The 21,078-nt window shown below is 46.5% G+C and overlaps 1 protein-coding gene across 3 annotated transcripts in view; it reads right to left on the bottom strand.

Moving 5' to 3' along the window:
• Positions 1-21,078, bottom strand: part of LARGE1 (LARGE xylosyl- and glucuronyltransferase 1) — a 657,275-nt gene that overhangs the window by 634,595 nt on the left and 1,602 nt on the right. Inside the window, exon 1 of one of the 3 annotated variants that reach the window (XM_054469722.2) lies at positions 20,127-20,233. The exons of 1 other annotated variant lie outside the window; for it this stretch is intronic. The gene's annotated coding sequence lies outside the window, so the exon portion shown is untranslated. Of the gene's footprint in view, positions 1-19,809; positions 19,894-20,126; positions 20,234-21,078 lie in introns of those variants that run through there. One more of the 3 variants, XM_054469721.2, reaches the window with a different exon arrangement.

Below are 21,078 nucleotides of genomic sequence, written 5' to 3' on the forward strand. Positions count from 1 at the left end.
ATAACATGAAAATCTATTTAACAAAGAAGTGAGACTTCTGCAGTGCTTTGGGCATCTCAAAGACTACATCCAGACGTATACATTCAGACAGCAATCTGTATGATGCTGTAAGTAAATGCAAGTAAAAGGCACAAATCCTTTAAATGTCAGTGTGTGGGTTTTGAGGGTTGTTTTTGGCTTATTTGTTTTGTAGCTTTTTCCCCTAACCATTGCAAGTTATTAGGAAGAAACAAAAGAGAAGTGCAGTCTAAAAACATTCTTAGCCTCTGCCCCAAGTGAACCTCTGTTGAATATCAAAATATAGCTCATGAAAACAAACCAATAAAACCAGAATACATTCCCACACTCTCCATGAAAGATTCAGGAGTTGGAACAGATATCTCGAGATTTACACTCAAATTGTACCACAGGGCAGCAGTCACTGGCCTGCAAGTCAGGACGAGGAGGAACACAGCAGTCCTGACGTCTAAGAAGATGCAGCTCAGCTCCTGGGTGGTGCCCCCCTTGCAAGACCAGCCCCAGCTCACTCTACGTTTCCACCAAACACACAGCTCAGGTACAACATTCTTACTTCCAAAGGACTTACAACTGAAAATTCTCACAGACCACATCATGTGTCAGACCCAAATGCTCATTAGATGTCACGTGCTTGGAATGAAGAGCCTCTAATGTCCAACGGGCATCCGGCCATCACCCAGGGGATACAATTTCTAGATTGCTTTCTCATGAACTTGTGTTTGATCCTTACATTAAAGGCGAGAACAGATGACAGACCTTGTTTCACAGAGGAGAAAAAAATGAAGCTCAGAGTATTAAGGGTTGAAATAATCCCCCAAAAGACATGAGGAAGTCCTAACCCCTGGTACCTTAAAATGTGACCTTCATTGGAAATAGGGCCCTTACAGAGATAATCAAGTTAAAATGAGGTCATTAGGTGGGCCTTAATCCAATATAACTGCTCTCCTTATAAAAAGGGGAAGTTGGCTGGGCGCAGTGGCTCACGCCTGTAATCCCAGCACTTTGGGAGGCCGAGGCAGGCAGACCACCTGAGGTGAGGAGTTCAAGACTAGCTTGCCCAACATGGCGAAACCCCGTCTCTACTAAAAATACAAAAATTAGCCGGGCGTGGTGACACACGCCTGTAATCCCAGCTACTTGGGAGGCTGAGGCAGGAGACTCACTTGAACCCGGGAGACGGAGGTTGCAGTGAGCCGAGATTGCACCACTGCACTCCAACCTGGGTGACACGAGTGAAACTCTGTCTCAAAAAAAAAGTGTGGGGGGGGGGGTGTTGTTTGCACACAGAGACACGTACAGAGGGAAGACAATGTGAAGACACACAAGGAGAAAATAGCCATGTGACTGGAGGGACATGTCTACCAGCCAAAGATCACCAGAGATTGCCAGCAATCACCAGAAGCTAGTGAGAACCAGAAGGGTTCTCACCGAGAGCCACTGGAGAGGCAGTGTGGTCCTGCTGACTCCTCCAGACACCTTGGCTTTGGACTTCTGGCCTCCAGAACTGTGAGACAATTAATGTCTGTCGTTTTAGGTCATTCAGCATGTGGTACATTGTTACGGCTGCCATAGGAAATGAATGCAAAGAAAGTAAGCGCCTTAGCCAACAGGAACCAGGAAATATTAGCATGAAAATCACAATAAACCATGTTCTGCCAAAACTTCTTGATCCTATGTCCTACTCTCTCAGACACTGTGAGACGTTTTCCATAAAGACAATCCCCTAATTAGTTGGGCGAGGTGGCACATGCCTGCAGTCCTAGCTACTGGAGAGGCTGAGGTGGGAGAATCGCTTAAGCCCAGGAGTTCAAGGCTGCAGTGAGCTAGGATCACATCACTGCACTCCAGCCTGGGCAACACAGTGAGATATCATCTCTATAAAAAATTAATTAAAATGTTGAAAAGACAATCTTCCAATCAGTTAACACAATCGATGTTGGCAGATAAAGGGGTGATGATACATGGATGACTTATTCAGGCCCTCAACCTGAACATATGCATAAACACATCGTATAGCAAATGGCTTTCTAAAATTGTACTGAAATTTCTGGTTTGCAGGCAAGCAAAATTTGGGAAGCGGATTTTTGGATTCTGATGTGAAAAGACTACAATTTGAAAGCTGCTACCTACTCCCCACATCTTTTCGGCTGTGATGTTTCATTCTAAACAGAGACAGACCAGACAATGAACACACAAGCCACATTAAAACAGTAATTAGTGCAAGAGCGAGAACAATGACAACTTCTTGACAAAGTGGAACAATGAACAGGTTTGTCATAGGCAGAACCTTAAAGATTAGCTCTGAGAATGAACAGAAATCATTCCAACACAACAGTGGCACCTTTACCACGTGGGCCAAATGGACTCATAAAACTCCACACTTCAAAACTTTGGTCTGTAAGACACACAAAAAAACAAGATGACAAGACTCTCTCACACACGGGAGTGCTGGCGTGCCCAGCAGAGCTCTTGGCCAATCCACTGCTCCAGTGGGAAGAATAGCATGAGCTGTTGGTCTCAAAGACAGAGTCCTGCCTTAGGGCAGCCACCCATCCCATTCCCCAAAAAGTCATAAAACTCATTTCACAACCCAAGTCCACCCTCAGAGTATTGCAGAGAAGCTATCAATTGCAAGGACAATGCTACAATTCCAACACGGCAGCACTGAGCCTAGGGAGGTGAAAGGTCCAGATTCTCACTATCCAACCCCAAGCATTTTTCACAAACCCACAACCAGCTCTCATCTGTACATTTTGTCTTCTCTCTACTCCTATTAAAGGGAAAGCAGTACCCGAATAATAAACTCTACATCAAACTTAACCATCCCTGAAACAGTCTGCACTGCCTAGGTGAATCTGTTACTAATTTGTGTTTCAAACAAGATATGTACATGTTTTTCAAAATACAACCCATTCACAGCATTAAAACCACAGATGATGTTATAGGCTGAATTGTATCCCCTCCCCCAACTTCGTATGTTGAAGTTCTAACCCCCAGAACTTCAAAATGTGACCGTATTTAGAGATGAGGTCTTTAAAAAGGTGATTAAGCCTGGGTGAGGTGGCTTATGTCTGTAATCCCAGCACTTTGGAAGGCCAAGGATGGTGAATCACCTAATGTCAGGAGTTCAAGACCAGCCTGGCTAACATGGTGAAACCTTGTCTCTACTAAAAATACAAAAATTAGCTGGGCGCAGTGGCAAGTGCCTGTAATCCCAGCTACTTGGGAGGCTGAGGGAGGAGAACCGCTTGAACCCGGGAGGCGGAGGTTGCACTGAGCCGAGATCAAGCCATTGCACTCCAGCCTGGGCAACAAGAGCGAAACTCCATCTCAAAAAATAAAAAGGTAATTAAGTTAAAATGAGGTCATTAGGGTGGGCCCTAATCTACTATGACTGATGTCCTAATAACAGGAAGAGATTAGAGCACAGACACACGCAGAGGGAAGACCATACGAAAACAGCAGGAAAAGACAGCCACATATAAGCCAAGGGGAGAGGCTTTTGCCAACACCCTGATCTCAGACTTCAAGCCTCTAGGACAGTGAGAAAATACATTAATATTATTTAAGCTCCATAGTCTATGGTACTTTGTTACGGCTGCCCTGGCAAACTAAAATAGATGGAATTCTATCATTCTGAATTTTTTAAAAAAATAAATAAAATCACATAACGGTTTAAAAAAAAAAAAAAAGAATGGCAAAACACATTGTCAGAGATTCTTTACCGTGTCCTTAAAAGTCTTGAAATTGGCCGGGCATGGTGGCTCACGCCTGTAATCCCAGCACTTTGGGAGGCCAAGGCAGGCGGATCACAAAGTCAAGAGATGCAAACCAGCCTGGCCAACATGGTGAAACCCCGTCTCTACTGAAAATACAAAAATTAGCTGGGCACGGTGGCAGGCACCTGTAATCCCAGCTACTCGGGAGGCTGAGGCAGGAGAATCACTTGAACCCGGGATGGGGAGGTTGTAGTGAACCAAGATCACACCACTGCACTCTAGCCTGGCAACAGAGCGAGACTTCGTCTCAAAAAAACAAAACAAAACAAAAAAAGTCTTGAAATGACTGATGCAGGGAACAGAAGGTATCACTGATGCCATTGTGTCAATGGGCAGATGAGTATCCTACCAGGGAAAGTGCTGACTGGCGCTGGTAGGGGAAGTACACACAGGACAGTCAAAAGGTTTTATAGAGACCTGTGGTCTCTTTTGTATGACTTCTAGATCTTCAGATTAATGTTCCTACTGAATATTTTGGGCCATTCTGTCTACCCGGCTTCTCTCCTAGAACCACTCCTTCCCCACTCTTCAAGCAATTCAAATAGGACTGACTTCCTCCTACCAGCTCCGGGGATGTGGTGGAGGTTCTTCCAACCAGATTACAACATGGGCTTTTTTTTGAGACAGAGTCTCACTCTGTGGCCAGGCTGGGCTCACTGCAACCTCCGACTCCCTGGTTCAAGTGATTCTCCTGCCTCAGCCTCCTGAGTAGCTGGGATTACAGGCGTGTGCCACCAGGCGGGGCTAATTTTTGTATTTTTAGTAGAGACGGGGTTTCACAATGTTGGCCAGGTCGGTCTCAATCTCCTGACCTCGTGGTCCCCCTGCCTCGGCCTCCTAAAGTGCTAGGATTACAGGTATGAGCCACCACGCCTGGCCACAACCAGGACTTTTGCCAGATGTACTGGGAAAAAGATGCTTTCCCTCAGCTACGATGGTGAGGCGAGTCAGAGGTGCACCCAGGGCTCCTGGCATCCCATGGGGACAGGCCGCCTGAGAACCAAGCCAACACAGAAGAAGGCAGAGCCAGGCATGGGGCAGCAGAGTCGGTAACGCTGTTTGAGGACTTAGATCCAGCCCTGCCTGACGCTGCCCTCGGGTCTTCAGTTACTTAAGCAGATAAAGTGAAATGGTTATTTAACATCATTATGAGTTAGGTTTCTATAATTTGTACCTGAAACAATCCTCAGTGAGCCATTGAGGCACTCTGGCATACACGATCACATGACTAGCTACGTGTGTAAAAGTTTCATCAACATTTAAAGGATGTTTACATTATCCTGAAACCCCACAGAATTTCAAGTGTGCTTAATCAGGAGGGCAATGTATGAGCTTTAGGAAATACTGATGTCCTTTAAATTCTATGGAAAAAAATATTCAGGTGTACAAGGGTCTATGGCAGAAAGCAACTTAAAAATTACCCACTCCAAACTTCAGTATCTGAGACAGAATAGTACAGAGGTATTTAAGTTTTTTTTTTAATTCCTTTTTTTTTTTTTTGAGACAGCATCTTGCTGTCACCCAGGCTGGAGTGCAATGGCATGACCAGGGCTCACTGCACCCTCAACTTCCTGGGCTCAAGGAATCCACCTCTCAGTCTCCCGAGTAGATGGCACCACAGGCATGCACCATGATGCCCAGCTAATTTTTTTTTAACTTCTTTTTTTATACAGATGGGGTTTCGCTATGTTGCCAGGGCTGGTCTCGAACTCTTAGGCTCAAGCGAACCTCCCACCTTGGCCTCTCAGTGTGCTGAGATAACAGGCATGAGCCACCATGCCTGGGCCCTTGAATTCTGAAATTTGAAAAACTTGTACTGCCGTGCCTATTTTTAGGCTGACATAAAGTTTTCATCCTAAAGTACACAATTTCTAAGGATACAATTTTCAGCATATTGTAAACATTAACATTTTAAAATAAAACTTTCACATCACAGTTCTAAATGGAATCTAGCAATCTGATAGCCATCATTCATTTTAAAAATCCAACAGCAAGTTATTTTTTAAGAACTGCAAATGTTATATTATTCTTTCACATGAGAAAGGGGCTTAAATGCCGTTTCTGGCACCAAGTTTCAACACATAAAAGACAAAAGGTAAAGAGGCAACCATGTGGCATTGCTGTGATTAGAAGGACCTCAACATACCAATTTCAAATGGTCCCTTTGTTAGGTGACCCTTGAGATTTTCATACCCAGAGCAACATGCCAGAATAAGACTAGTTCTGGCTAAGAGATGTGCCTTTATAAAATGAGGGAGGACAGGGCCCGGCGCAGTGGCTCATACCTGTAATCCCAGCAGTTTGGGAGGCCGAGGAAGGTGTATCACCTGAGGTCAGGAGTTCGAGACCAGCCTGACCAACAAGGTGAAACCCCATCTCTACTAAAAATACAAAAATTAGCCAGACGTGGTGGCGGGTGCCTGCAGTCCCGGCTACTCGGGAGGCTGAGACAGGAGAATTGCTTAAACCTGGGAGGCGGAGGTTGTAGTGAGCCGAGATTGCACCACTGCACTCCAGCCTGGGCAACGGAGCGAGACTCCGTCTCAGAAATAAATACATTAATTAATTAAATAAAAATAAAAATAAATAAAACAAGGGAGGATAACCATGAAAGGGGGATTGGGAGAACCGTGGACCAGACAGGGATCGTCTCAGGCTGATCAATCTCAGGGAAGGGCACATATGTGAGGCTGGAGATGTGAAAATTTATTTTCTTAGAACTATCCACATCTGCATACTCCATGAAAAGTCTTCATGTATTTCCCAGGGGTATGTATATTTCCAGTATTAGGACACCTGGGTTGTTGGATTATAGGACAGATATTAAAAGCAAATATTCTGAAAACAAAATTCATTTCCAGTCTCTGGGCTTTATTGCTTGAGCAAATAACCTCTCCAAGCCTCAGTTTCTTTAGCTGTAAAATGAAACTACTCAGTTTAGAGAGCTGTCAAAGGCATCATACTTGTAAAGCACACCTCAGTACCTTTTCTTACAAATTGCTAAGGAAGGGGCCTTTCCTATCCCATTCATTGGCTCCCATCTCTCTTAACTGTCAGAGCCCAAATTTCCCATGAGAGAAAAGTGCAAGGTGGACAGAAAACTGAAAAACTGCCTCAGGTGATTAGTGGGCAACCACTTGCTTTTACCTTCAGGGCCTCTGCAAATTTTCTGAGATCTATGGACAGGGCTAAGAAGAGAAAGACTGGCCTCTTCCTCATCCCCAGGAGCCCTTGGTTTTCTGGTTTAACCAAGCACAATTACCATAAGGTGGGGAAGGCAAAGAGAAGAAGGGAAAGGGAATGAAGCAACTCTAAATAACTGAGTGCTTTCTCAACATAATACACACATTAACAAATTTAATGAGCTCAAAAATGCTGTATTTCCAAAGGAGTTATGGATAATTCCAAGCAGAAGAAAAAGGAAAATGGCAAAAGCTAAGACCCAGAGCAAGCACCCCTTGGTATGGATTAAATCAGACCACTACTGGAGAAGCAGCAGGGCTTCCTGAACCATATAACCAACACCATATGCCAAGTGCAAGTTCATAAAGTTTTGCTAGTGCCTGGATCACACAAACCTTCTGATAAGCCCAGGGCTCCTCTGTCACTCCTCTGTGATTTGCTAAGCAAACCTATTCATGCAGCACTCACGCCTGGCTTACAAGGGCAGTGCCATAAAAACCCAAATGGACCTCACAAATACTAGAGGCAATACTAAATATTCTAACATAAACATGCGGTTATATGGAGAAGAGTCTTTAGGCGCTGCTGCTAAGCTCCTGTACAAATTTATCCGATCCTCCCTAGCCCCATCACCATCTGATAATTTCTCCATCAATTATGACTGCCATTCTGCATCTGGCTCTTTAAAGAATGGGGAATGCTATTAAACATAAAAGGTACAAGGTTCTTCAAGTCCTCCTACCTGCTAATCCTCCACTTCAATACTCAGCCCTTGAGAGCTTGTGTGAAGACATTTCTTTTTTTGTTTTTTTTTTTTTTTGAGACGGAGTCTCGCTCTGTCCCCCAGGCTGGAGTGCAGTGGCGCGATCTCGGCTCACTGCAACCTCCGCCTCCTGGGTTCACACCATTCTCCTGCCTCAGCCTCCTGAGTAGCTGGGACTACAGGTGCCCGCCGCCACGCGCTGCTAATTTTTTTTTTTATTTTTAGTAGAGACGGGGTTTCACCATGTTAGCCAGGATGGTCTCCTAACCTCGTGATCCGCCCGCTTCAGCCCCTCAAAGTGCTGGGATTATAGGTGTAAGCCACTGCACCCGGCCTGTGTGAAGGCATTTCTAGGTCTGCAGTGATGACTAAGATGCATTCTCCCTCACCAGCACCACCAGATTTCCTGAAGCCATCAGTGCGCCCCAGGAATGCCCAATAGCCATTCTGGTCATTGGTGAGAGGGGTAAGGTCTTCTTTGGATTCTGGAATACTTTGAGAGGCTAATTCACATCAACCCACCTACCCCTGCAGCACAGTATGACACTCAAGGTTTAGCCAGAAAGGGTTACATTATGCCTGGCCAGCAAATTCACTGAAATCTAAAACGACAACAACAACCATTTATTGTATTGACTGCATGTTCCAGGCATACGGTAAAACCTAGAAGATCCCCTGAGATGCAGTTTTACTGAAAGGCTCCCGCTCTCCAGCAAAACATCCAGGTTATGGCGCAGAAAGTGCAGCCGCAGAAGTCAGACTGAGGGGCAGATGCGGTTCAGTGCTCAGTATCAGGAAAAGCTTAAGAGGCAGGACTACCTGAGCCAGGTTCTGAAGGAAAAACACAAGTGTCCCAGGCAGATAAAGAAGGAAAGAGCTTACCAGGCAGGAGGGATATGTGCACAGCTTGACAGATCTAGGGGGAAGAAATCAGTAAAGAAGAAAATGATTAAGTTACAGATTGGTGATGCATGAAATGGGGGGTGGCCAGGGGTGGGGGGTAAGATTGCAGAGAAAGGCAGGGCTGGTTCATAACAAGCTTTGTGTGTCCCAATATGACAGCTGATGTTTTCCAGGGGCTGACGGTGAGCCAGTGAGGGTAAGTACACAGAACATCCTAGAGAAATCCTCATTCCTTAAAGATTAAAAATAAAGACTTGCTGTCTGTAAGGGATTGGATTATCCTATTTGAGAAATTCTGTTATCCAGAATGGCTTACCCCACAATGTTGAAAAGTGTGTACCGTAATCTCAAAGTAAGCTCCTCCTCAGGCAGAGAAACACCAGCTGTCACAGGAAGCAAAGAAACTGGCTTCACTTTTAAGGTGAATCCAGAACCCAGATGTCAGAGCTCCAAGCACTTTGCTCTCAGCTCCATGCAGCTGCTTTAGGAGCCACTCATGAAGAAAAGAAGAATTTTCTCTATTATACCCGTTATTGGGTGTCATCCAAGGCTAGGAAAAAGGTTGTTCTATAACCCTGAGCCCATTTGAACAAACCCCCAATAAGAGAGGCCCCGAAAAGTGTATTTTCACCAAAGCCCTACCCCAAGCCAAGCCAAAGGAGAAAGTGCTATTTTAAGACTTGCTGCTTGTGTCACGAGTGGACTTTATTCCAACAAGGCCATATTACAGTGGGCAATGAAAGCCATCTCAGACTTCCATATCAAGCAAATGTTTGTGGGCCAGTGATTCAACAGAGAAAAATTCACAAGCTTCCCTGGGATTCTGTCCTCCTATAACAGTTCCAGCCCAGTAGACCTTAGAACTTCACATATGAACTGGTACAAAATCCTGTCCAGTGGTCTCCCAGCCTCCATCTCTCCCCGCTTCAATCTGTCCCAGGCATGATGCAGGTGCACCTTCCAAAACCAGGGCCTTGAGCACACCACATCCTCCTGATGAAAAGTCACCCTGCCTTCCCATAACTAACTCGCCAACAACTTCTTTTTTTTTTTTTTTTGAGACGGAGTCTCGCTCTGTCACCCAGGCTGGAGTGCAGTGGCGTGATCGCAGCTCACTGCAAGCTCTGCCTCCCAGGTTCACGCCATTCTCCTGCCTCAGCCTCCCAAGTAGCTGGGACTACAGGCGCCCACCACTACACCCAGCTAATTTTTTGTATTTTTAGTAGAGGCGGGGTTTCACCGTGTTAGTCAGGATGGTCTCAATCTCCTGACCTCATGATCTGTCCGCCTTGGCCTCCCAGAGTGCTGGGATTACAGGCATGAGCCACCACGCCCAGCCTAACTCACCAACTTCATCTGCAACTCCCTGCTAACAGAAACCCAAGCTGGTTTCCTCTCCAACCCAAAAAATATATTTGTGCTTGCCAAACTACCCTCCCTTAATCCTTCCATTCAGATTTTAACTGTCTTGTATCCAAAGACCCAACTCAAGTCCCACCCCTCCTTTGAGTTTGAGAAGCTAAAGGAAGCTCCCACCTCTGACTTCCCATCCGTGTTCAGCCTCCACAATGCACACATCCATTCACTGCACTGCTACATCCTTTCTATTGTTGCTCGTAACTGTTCATTTAATCTTCTATTGTTGCTTAACTTATGACACATTTTTTGCAAGCTCTCCAACTATGTCCCTCGAGGGCAGGGACAGGAGGCTCGGAATTTAATATAATAAATGTTGAGCAGAGGAGTCGTAATTACTAAGAGCTTCTCAAAGTGCTTTCATAGATACAAGGATGGGTGTAACCTAGTCACAGCCTCTAATACCTAAGTGAAGGAATAAGAATTAAAGTATGCAGATATTGACAATGCCTAGTTGAAGATGGCCAAGCACAGCCTTTGATTTGGTTTGCTGTTTGGTGACGCCTCCTCCTACCCTATCCTCCCATCTCCTAATCACTAAGACCCAAATCCAATATTCTCATCTTGACCTCTTCAAGCAGAATGCTACCCAACACACTGTCCTCTGGGCCCTTTGACTTTCACTCATCCCCTTATGAGACTCTTCCTCCCTCACCAAGACGAGGCTCCTGAATGGACGATGAGTGACTCTGCACCTCTGTGTTCCTCTGTCAAGCCAGGACCTGCACACAGCAGGAGCTTGATCAACGTTGGCTGAGCAAGTGAAGGAAACCCCACAAAGAGACAGAGTGCCACAAAGCCTACGGTCAGGAATGATTTCAGCCAGACAGAGACAAGAGAGAGGATGGGGGGTTGGATCCAGCAAAAAAAGCAGCGTAACAAGGCCACTCAAGTGGGAAAACAAGGGGCATTTTTAGGTGAAAGCTAATAGGCTAGGAACAGAGAAAACCTGGAGAGGAGTCCTAGGAAATACAGCGAGGCCAGAAAGGCAGGGAAGCCAGGGGCAAGGTCGGTCCTGAAACAACAAACTGAGGAGTCTGAACAGCTGAGAGTTGAGTCCTGGCTCCTTCTTCATGGCTGTGGGCCTTGCACAAGCGTTAGTTTCCACATCTGTGAAGTGAGAGAGTGAGCACATCCCCCTCCCAGGGTTGCTGTGAGAATGAAATAACAAAAATGATCGAATGAGAGAGTGCCTGGCACAAAAGAAACACTTGAATTAGGTGCTTTGGGTGCAGATTGGATGGAAGCAGAGCATGCTGCAGAGAAGGGAGAGCTGAGGACCAGGGAGCCTAGGTTCTGGTTCCACCTCCCCTCTGAATAATCATCTTGACCTCCCTTAGGTCTGGCCTTAGTTTCCACGGATGTAAAATGAAGGTGTAGGTCTAGTGGGGCTCCAAGGTCTCTTCCAGCCTTGGTAGTCTCTCAATACAGCAGCTCTGCCTTACAGAGGGAAAGCATCAGACAGTGCTCGTGTAACTGAGAAACCCAGCAAAGAGGTAGTCATATTGAGAAATGGGTAAAGACACCAATATGGTCGAGGAGAGTTCTTCCTGCTGGGGACCAAGTACTGAGTCCCCCCCTCCATTCTCCCAAGTCCACTTCATCCTCCTGACATGGGAGCGCCTGTCTACATCTAAATCATTTCATAATCATCGTCATCCATGCTGGACAACAACCATCCTAAAGTTTCTTGTATTGAAAATGTCTTTCCAGGCATTTTCAAGGCACCTTGTCATGTAAATGTGAACAAGCTTTACAGCATGTCCATTCTTCTCATTCCAGATAAGTTAAAATCCCTACAAACTCAGAGGAAAGAAAGCACGCATTTCGGTATTGTACTCTCCTTGCCTTTTTACAAAGCCATCAATGTTTGAACCACAACAATGATCCTTTAGAGAATTCATTCTGCTGATCTGAAATATCCTTCACATTTTTAAAATAAAAACTGCTAGGAGATGCCTTGAGGAGCTCAAGTCTATCTCATCACCATTTAAGTCTACTGTTACTCACCCACCTCTCCCTCCAGCATCACCTCCACCCCAGTAATGAAAACATGACCATTCATTCACAAAACAAGTAATTCAGTGTGGACACAACTACTTACTAACTGCAGACCTACTAAGCACCAGCACCACTCCTGAAGAAAGGTAAAGCCCCACCGGCCTATCGGCTTGCCTCTATGCCTCCCTTGGCTTCTGAAACAACCACAAAATGCCATTTCCAGATGAGAGCTGACATCAGTCAAGGAGGCTCTTAAACAAACAGTGTTGGCACATGAAGGATCTACACAACTGTTCTAAAAACAAAAGGGGAGGGGATGGCTTCGAGTTAGCCACAGCAAGGTTAACCTTACTCAATAATAACAAATATGCATTTAATGTATCCAAGGCAGATGCAGCAATCCCTAACCACAGAATAACACTCAAGAGCCAAAGATTACCTTCTGAATTTAAAATTTGAAAAAAAAAAAAAGAAAGAAATCCCTAGATGCCCATGTTCTGCTGTAAATCCTCCTAAATTCTATGGCTACTATGGAGAGCTGGAAAGAATGGCAAGTCCTTTCTTCCCAATTGGCCTTGGTAATTCAGAAAAGGACTATGTTAAAAGCAAAGCTCTCTCAGTAGTCAGGGTTCCATCTCCATCTGCGTCTGCTGCCTGTCCAAGGCACAGCCCCATAATGCGACAAAAGAGGCTCAAATTATGGGTGAGACTGCATTTTCAATTCCAGCCCCAGCCTGTGATTACCTGCAACTCCAGGTTGCCCAAAATTACCTCTGAAGCCTTAAACGCCTTACATCTTATTCCATTCCTAGAACAAAATCTTTTTTGGAAACCTTCATAACAGACAAAGGAAGAACAACAATGAAAAAAAAAAAAAGCCCTAGATATTTCCGTTACAGTGAAGGAACAATCAGCAGACAAGCATGATTTTGATTTTTTTTTTTTTTTTTTTTTTTTTTGAGATGAAGTCTCACTCTGTTTCCAGGCTGGAATGCAATGGCCATGATTTCGGCTCACGGTAACCTCCGTCTCTGGGGTTCAAGTGACTCTCCTGCCTCAGCCTCCCGAGTAGCTGGGATTACAGGCGTACGCCACCAGGCCCGGCTAATTTTCTTGTATTTTTAGTAGAGACAGGGTTTCACAATGTTGGCCAGGCTGGTCTCGAACTTCTGACCTCAGGTGATCCCCCCACCTCGGCCTCCCAAAATTCTGGAATTACAGGCGTGAGACAACACGCCCAGCCTGATTTTGATATTTTTTAATGTCTCATACACACCGCCTCTCCTGTATACTCAAGCAGAACAAAATGAATTCCATGTCTCTGCAATTATAAAAACTCAGAATCCTGGAAACTCTTACCTAATTTACTTTTTAAACCACTTCTGTTCTTGATATATTCTTAGAGGTAGAATGTGAGGGTGGTTAACGAACTTATGAAGGTGGGTAGGTGAGTACTGTTATCTCCAGGAAGAACAGTAGTTAAATATCTGCCAAAAGTAAGTAAGTGATGTAACTCCATGTGTTAAGTTAGCGGTAATCACAGTTTACATAACCACTGTACTGCTTTCTGCAATACAGTTGAATATTAGGCTCCTAGTGGGTTATTTGTTAAAACATTCTAGTTTATGTTTGAAAAGTCCTTGGTGGTTTTTTTGTTTGTTTGTTTTTTGTTTTTGAGACAGAGCCTTGCTCTTTCCCCAGGCTGGAGTGCAGTGACGGCATCTCGACTCACTGCAACCTCTGCCTCCCAGGTTCAAGCCATTCTCCTGCCTCAGCCTCCCGAGTAGGTGGGACTACAGGCGCGCGCCACCATGCCCAGCTAATTTTTTGTGTGTGTGTATTTTTAGTAGAGACAGGGTTTTACCATGTTGGCCAGGATGGTCTCAATCTCTTGACTTCGTGATCCACCTGCCTTGGCTCCCCAAAGTGCTGGGATTACAGGGGTGAGCCACTGTGCCCAGACGAAAAGTCCTTGGTTTTGTATAACAGGTGAGGCTCCCAAAAGGGTCTATCATGATTATGTTCATCAAATAATTTGAAATATAATACCGGAATTAGCTATTAAAAGGAGACTCACTATGAATCCCTTTAGTAAGGTAAAAATCTTTTTGTACTGCAATTAACTTATCTTAAATTATTTAGTTTTAAGATCACATTTTACATGCCCACTTCTCCTAAAATAGAGCACTCCTCCACTTGGCTTCAACTCCCAAATAAGAATGTAACAAACCTTCTATTTACACTGCACTTACTTCAGATCTCCTCTTTCCTCTACCCCCAGGAGATCAGCCATAGTGAGGAGCCCTCCTTCTAGCAACTCACACATTTGGAGGCATCAAACTAAGTCACTTTGCATTTTTCCTGACTTGTGTATCTACCCAATTGCTCTTCTACTCTATTTTTCTTCAAAAGACCCTTGATATTCACCCAACAGCTCCCCTACAAGGTAATCTCCCTTTCAGGCCAAATGAATGGGTTTCCCTTTCCAAGTTACATTCAGGGCTTTGCAAAATCCGGAGAGGTCAACTCAGCTTTTATTTACTTAATTATGAAGTAATTACAAGATTCAGCATTGTTGCTGTTGTTTTTAATCACAAAGCACTTAATTCTCAAATAGTGGTCAAAGAACAGTGTAACATTTCAGAACTAACGGGTTTCCACCATAGGTAAGAAGTTAGCAGGCAAGTCTGGCTGCTGCTCTATGAAAATGGCTATGACCAATCACAAAGACTTTGTGATTCTTTTCTTCAGCCTTGTGTATTTGCAGTGCTTTACATTTCAAAGAAGAGTGTACCTATGAACTGGTCAGGCCTCTTTCTTTCCATTTAAGAGGGAGAAAACTAGACAACCTAAAGAGTGATCAGTGTAGAGGCTAAGCTAACTGACTGAAGCAAGCCCTTTCCCTCCCTGGGCCTCTAAATTCCTACTTACAAGATCAGTAACACACTAATGTATACAGACAGCGCCTGAAGCCCAGAGATGTCAAGAAATATTCTAAGGTCACACAGCAAGTTAGCACAGGATGATGTAAGACTAAACCCAGATCCCCTGGGGCTTGATTAAAGCATCCTGTCTCCCAATCAACATAGGGATGGATGATAGAGACAAGACAAACATACAAACACAAATACACACACACACACACACACACAGAGGCTTCTAACTTTTATCCGCATTATCCTTCTGGCTGCTGTTTCTAAAAAATACGCTAAATATACCTGGCCCTGGAGATTGCTGTTACAACTGTGATTTTCCACATTCTCTATCTAATATCCTACCGGCAGTTACACTGTTGCTTGTTCTTCCTCACCATAGTTTCCTCATTCCAAGAAACACACATATGCACACATGCCCATCTACCCTCCCATTCTCAATATTCAAAACTCTTTCTTTTCTAACAGCAAAGGAAGTTTAGACTAGAACTGAAATGATTATAATATAAGAATCTTGTTCAGGTGTTAAACACAACCATAACTCTACCCAGAGCAAATCTGACAAAATGGAATTTGTTCTCACCTAAGTGTTTTTTTTCATACTATATCATTTGTCAACTAACATTGTCATTTTTCCCACTGCTGCATAATCACATAATGAAAGTGCCAGGTGTAATTCATGTACACAAGAGGCCAGACTCAGGGTTGATAAGGGACCCTTTCTTTATTTGCATTGCTAATAGTTTTTTAAAGAATAAGCAAAATGCTATATGCAGAATGATAATGGACAAAAGAGAAAATTTTCTGTTTTTAATAACAATGTAGGATAACCAATTAGCATGCTCAGATTTTATCTCGCAACCATTCTTGCCACTATTTGAATACACAGAGCAAGAAGCTGGGGCATAGTCCTCAGCATGGAATCCTATTAAATTATTTCTCTTCTAACACCGCGTTTCCCTCTTTGGGCACATCCCACCTTCCAGCCACACTAACTATGACTATTCTCCATACACACCACAACAGATACTTTAGGGTTTCCATGATGTTCTTTCTGCCTGTGATCTCCTTCCTCCCTACTCTCCTGGGAAGTTCAAACTCACCCCTTGAACAAGTGTGCAAGACAGTACTTACCTGGTAATAATAGCTGAATGTCTGGGCCGGGCACGGTGGCTCACACCTGTAATCCCAGCACTGTGGGAGGCCAAGATGGGTGGATCACGAGGTCAGGAGTTCTAGACCAGCCTGGCCAAGATGGTGAAACCCCGCCTCTACTAAAAATACAAAAATTAGCTGGGCGCGGTGGCAGGCGCCTGTAATCCCATCTACTGGGGAGGCTGAGGCAGGAGAATCGCTTGAACCCGGGAGGTGGAGGTTGCAGTGAGCCAAGATCATGCCACTGCACTCTAGCCTGGCTGACAGAGCAAGACTCCATCTCAAAAAAAAAGAAAAAACAAACAAACAAACAAATAGCTGAATGTCTGCCTCCCATAAACGACTACAAGCTAAATGTAACCTGACTTTGTAACCTCCACACAGAGCATGGCACCTGCCACAGGGTAGATGATCTATTATTATTTGTTAAACGAAAAGATGAAAAGTCTTATAAAATACTTTTAACGAAGCCTTTCACTGGTTGCTGCCTGCTACTCTCCATATGCCAATGTGACAGAGAAATGCTGAACACCTCTCAATGGCAAATACTTCATGTAGCACGACCTCACCAACACTAAGCAGATTTCGCAAGGTGGCTGTATCCCTGAGGTGTGTCAGTGGCAGGGTGTCTAGAGCTCTCAGCCTTTTGGGTCTTATATCCCCCACCCCCAATGCAGTATGCTCCTCCTTTCTGAGAATCTCTAGCCAAAGAAACACCTTCATCTTGTTCACAGACCATAAGGAAGGCCAGCCTCCTGCCTCTACTTCTGCCATCTGGCTTCCATCAAATTCGTAAGACTTCATTCATGTCTTAGGATGACAGCATATATTCTCCACAGGATCGGTTTTCAATCATTGGTGCTCAATGGCAAATGCGATGGTATTTTCCTGTTCCAATCTCTTACCCCTTGGCTGTACTGCGCCCAAGAGAATCAATCTATAAAGCCTTAATGTTAGAAATAAAGCTTTCTGCTGACCATTTTTCCTAGACCACAACAATAGCTCCCCTTCAACTACCTAAATGTGCACTACACGTATGGGTAAAGGGTCACAAATGCAGTCTACCAGACCCCAGAGTTCAAGGGAAAAGTAATAACTCAGGTGGGTTCACAGGTTTCAAACAGAGTCTAACTCTACATGCTGAACTGGGCCTTTTAGAATCCAGTATGACCAACATCTTGGTGATATCTGCCTGTTTTTGTGACAGTATTCTAAACTGAGCAGGCTCTTCTTGGCCTCTACCTAGCATCTTTCCTGTCTCCGCCCCCACCTCTGGGATCAGCTGTGATAAGACTTAGCTACTTGGGTAAACCTAGGCAATGGGGCAGTCAGTGTTCTTCAGAGAAGTAGAATTATCTTCCAATTCTGCTGGAAGGACTGTGGACATTAATGATTTCATACTATTAAAAGTGCAGACAGCGTCTGAGATGGAAGGGCAACTACACTGTCAAATGTTATGTTAACACCTCTAAGTATAAGGAATGTATTTTTAAGGGGAATTTCAAGTTAGATGGAATCCACTGCAGAGATATTTTGAAGCCATTGATTTTATGATGACTGCAGGGAATATGCAGTCAAAAACCAAACACCAAAAGTGTTGATTACAAACTGTTAGGGAACTTAAAGTTAGGATGGTCTAATATTCAAAGGATAGAGCCTTTGTATAGTCCTTAAATACTTACAGATTGTAACTGAGTCTTTTCAGAATGTCACATAACATTTTGCAGTTAACTGGTTCTGAGTTGTCCAAATGACAATTTAGATGTGAGCCCTTAGGCACTCAGAATCCACTCATTAGTGCAAGCATGTACTAGACACCAAACAGTTCATCTCAGGAACCCTCAAGATAAACCACAGTCTCACGAACCCTCAATATAAACCACAGGCTCATGAACCCTCAAGATAAATCACAGTAACATGGGCCCTGGTGTTTTCTTCTTTGATGGTGGAAAAGATAACTAGTCCCCCCTAGTGTCCTGCTACTGTAGGTGGCTGAAGGATGGCGACACTACAGGACGCACCCTCCCTGCACTGTGCATCAACTTTAAAGCGCAGCTCAGGAACCCAGAAACAAAGGAAACCTTCACAACCTTCCCAAGAGATGGAAGCGCTTCCGAGACCTACGATGAGATGAAAAAAACCTTTCATTTCATTTCTAAGGCCCTTCCAGGTATGGTTTAAAAGCCAAAGGAATCTGTATTGGCTCACATCAAAAAGTTAATCCACACCCCAGCACACTTCATTAAGTGAAGCAGGAGGGCCCACACTTGTCAGCAGCTACTGCTCACTCCAGAGCAATCAGATCTTCCCGTTAAAAACCTCTCTGTCCTGCCAGGGGGATTTGATTCCTTTCCTCGCCACTCTCGAAAACCCACTAACCTCTAAATCTTGGTGATTTTTGCCTCTCTGTTCGAGTGAGTTTTCTTCCTGGTATGGAATTAACAGGGACAGGCTCGATAAATGTGTTCTCCACAAGCAATTTTCACTAAAGTAAAGTACTCTTGAACAATAAAGGTACACTAAGAGATGTGTGAAATCTTAAAGCCGGCGTTTTTATTTCTTTTATTTTTACCCCTAGTGAGGACCAACCGTGCCAGTGAGTAATTCATTCATGTCACCCATTTGTGAGAGATGGGAGAAGAAACCACCACCACTTGTTCCCTTCTTAATTTAGAAGCTTTCCTTATCTTAAGTCTATCGAAGCTGACTCCTGAGGTGGGAAGACAGGAGAGGTGAGGAGAAAAATTAACCTGAGGTGACTGCCTCCACGGAATGATAAGCACTTCAGGTCTCCACACCTGTGTCAGAGAAGAAAGGCACCTGCATGTCAGGGAGGCGGACGCCCCCACCTGCCACCCCCTCCGTTTCTCCCCTTGAAGGAAGCAGAAGCCCGATCTCCCCCGACTCCCTTCTCTCTCTCTCTCTCTCTCTGGGCACTTACATAAGACCCTGTAAAACTTCCAGTGACATTCACGGAAAATGTAAGCTGCTATTCTGCTCCCTCAGGAGATCATTTTAATGGACTGAGTGACAAAATTCACGGATTCTGAATTCAGCAGAAACCTGCTCAACCGAGGCACATCAGCGCAGAGACGGAAAAAAAAAAGTCCATCCTCATTAAACAGGGTCACCCAAGGGATGGATTCAGTGTGCAAGAGACAATCTGTTCCCTCCGAAGTGACCCATTTAAAATCAGATTGTTCTGGGGGAAGCTCACAGGTTTAATAAATTTCAAACAGGCAAGGATAGGCTTGTACAACTGAGGTTCCTTAAGAGGAACATTTAAAAGAGGATAAGGCAATGAACAAAATAACTTGAGGATACACAAACTTTGGAGTCCTCACTCCAAAACTTCATAGCAGTGACATTTACAAGAATGTCTGGATAGCTATACACTGATCACTCCTCACAAGCAGCTTTGCCTAATAGGAAGGACATGCTGGCTGGGCTTCCCCTCTACAAACATCAATGCCAACCAACCACTCTGTCCTAAAGAGGGACTCGCAAGCTGCGGCTGCTCGCCCCCAAATTGCGCAGGACTGTCTGCAAGAACGAACAAGAAAAGTTATTCACAGCATCACACCACGAAAGGTAGTTGCGTACCGCCCAAGAGGGCCCTCTCCAAACACGGCAGGCTCCGCAAACCACAGGTGCTCACCGCTAACAAGAGGGCCGGGGTTGCGGGTATCGGTCACATGCCCTCGTGGTGTTAACCAGAAACTCCTCCTGGCTCCCTGCCAGCAGCCTGTGTGCCCAGAAGCCGAGCAGGCCCTGAGGGGGGTCCTGGGGACTTCGGAGACTGGGGGCTTCCACCTCTAGCCTCTCCAGGGCTCCCGGCCGGGGCAGCAGAGGGTGTGCCCGGCCTCCCCGCCGGCATCCCGAATACAGGGGGTACCAGCCACAGGTTCGGAGAACTTGTCCGGCGCTACACACCACGGCGCCCTCGCGGCGACTCTCGCGCTCCAGGGCTCTTACCTTGGCAGTGACTGCCGCCAGACAGAGGGAGACGCGGAAGAACGGGGTCGCGCGGCGGCGCCGCCGCCTACGAGGTGCAGGGGGTCCGGGTCAGGGTCCCGGCAGGCGCTGCCCTACTCGAAGCGGCGGTGCCAAGCACAGAGTTCGGGACTGCCCCCGGCTCCAAATGCCGCGGCGAGGGTCCGGGTCGCCCAAGCTGAGCACTGTCTCTTCTTCCTCTTCCTCCGGGGCCGCTGCCTGGAGCTGCTCCCGGCCCGGGGGACTCTTCCGAGCCAGGGGCGCCCCGCATGGGCAGGGGCCTGGGTCAGCCTCGGGTTGGGTCCAGGGAGCGACCGCCGGGGCCGACTCCACCTCCCGCGCTCCCAGCCGATTCGTCCCTTCAGAGCAGGGCCTGCCCGCGAACGGCCCGGCGAAGCGAGCGCGGCCGCGCCCCCAGCTTCGGGCGCCCGGGCTCCGGCGCGGCGGCGGGGCAGGAGCAGACTGGCCGGGCCGGGCGCCGAGCGCGGCGGCGCGGGGGGGGCTGCAGCCGGCCGCGGCGCGCTCTCCCCCAGGGCCTGCGCCGCCCGCCAGCGGCTCCGCGGGAAGGAGGCGCCGGAGAGGGCCTCGCCCCGGCCTGGGGCGCGGGGCCGGGGGCGCGGGGCTATGGGAGGCGCCCCGGGAAGGTCACGGGAGCGGAGGCGCGGCGAGCGGATCACAGCGCGGTGGGTGCGGGGAGCCGAGGCGAGCGGCCCCCGCCGCCGGGAGCGCTCGCCGGCCTCGGCCGCCGCCGCCTCCGAGATGCGCCGGCTTCCCGGAGCGCCCGGCGCTCGGAGCTGGGCGGCCGCTGCAGCCGCCGCGGGCAGCCGGGCGCCGCTGGCCGGAGCCGGCGCGCGATCCCCGCCTCCCGCGCCCGGCCAGGAGGGGGCCGCCGCCCGGGGACCGGCAGGGGCGGGCGCTGGGGTCCGGGCTCCGG

The sequence above is a fragment of the Pongo pygmaeus genome, chromosome 23 (assembly GCF_028885625.2).
Source record: "Pongo pygmaeus isolate AG05252 chromosome 23, NHGRI_mPonPyg2-v2.0_pri, whole genome shotgun sequence".
NCBI lineage: Eukaryota > Metazoa > Chordata > Mammalia > Primates > Hominidae > Pongo > Pongo pygmaeus.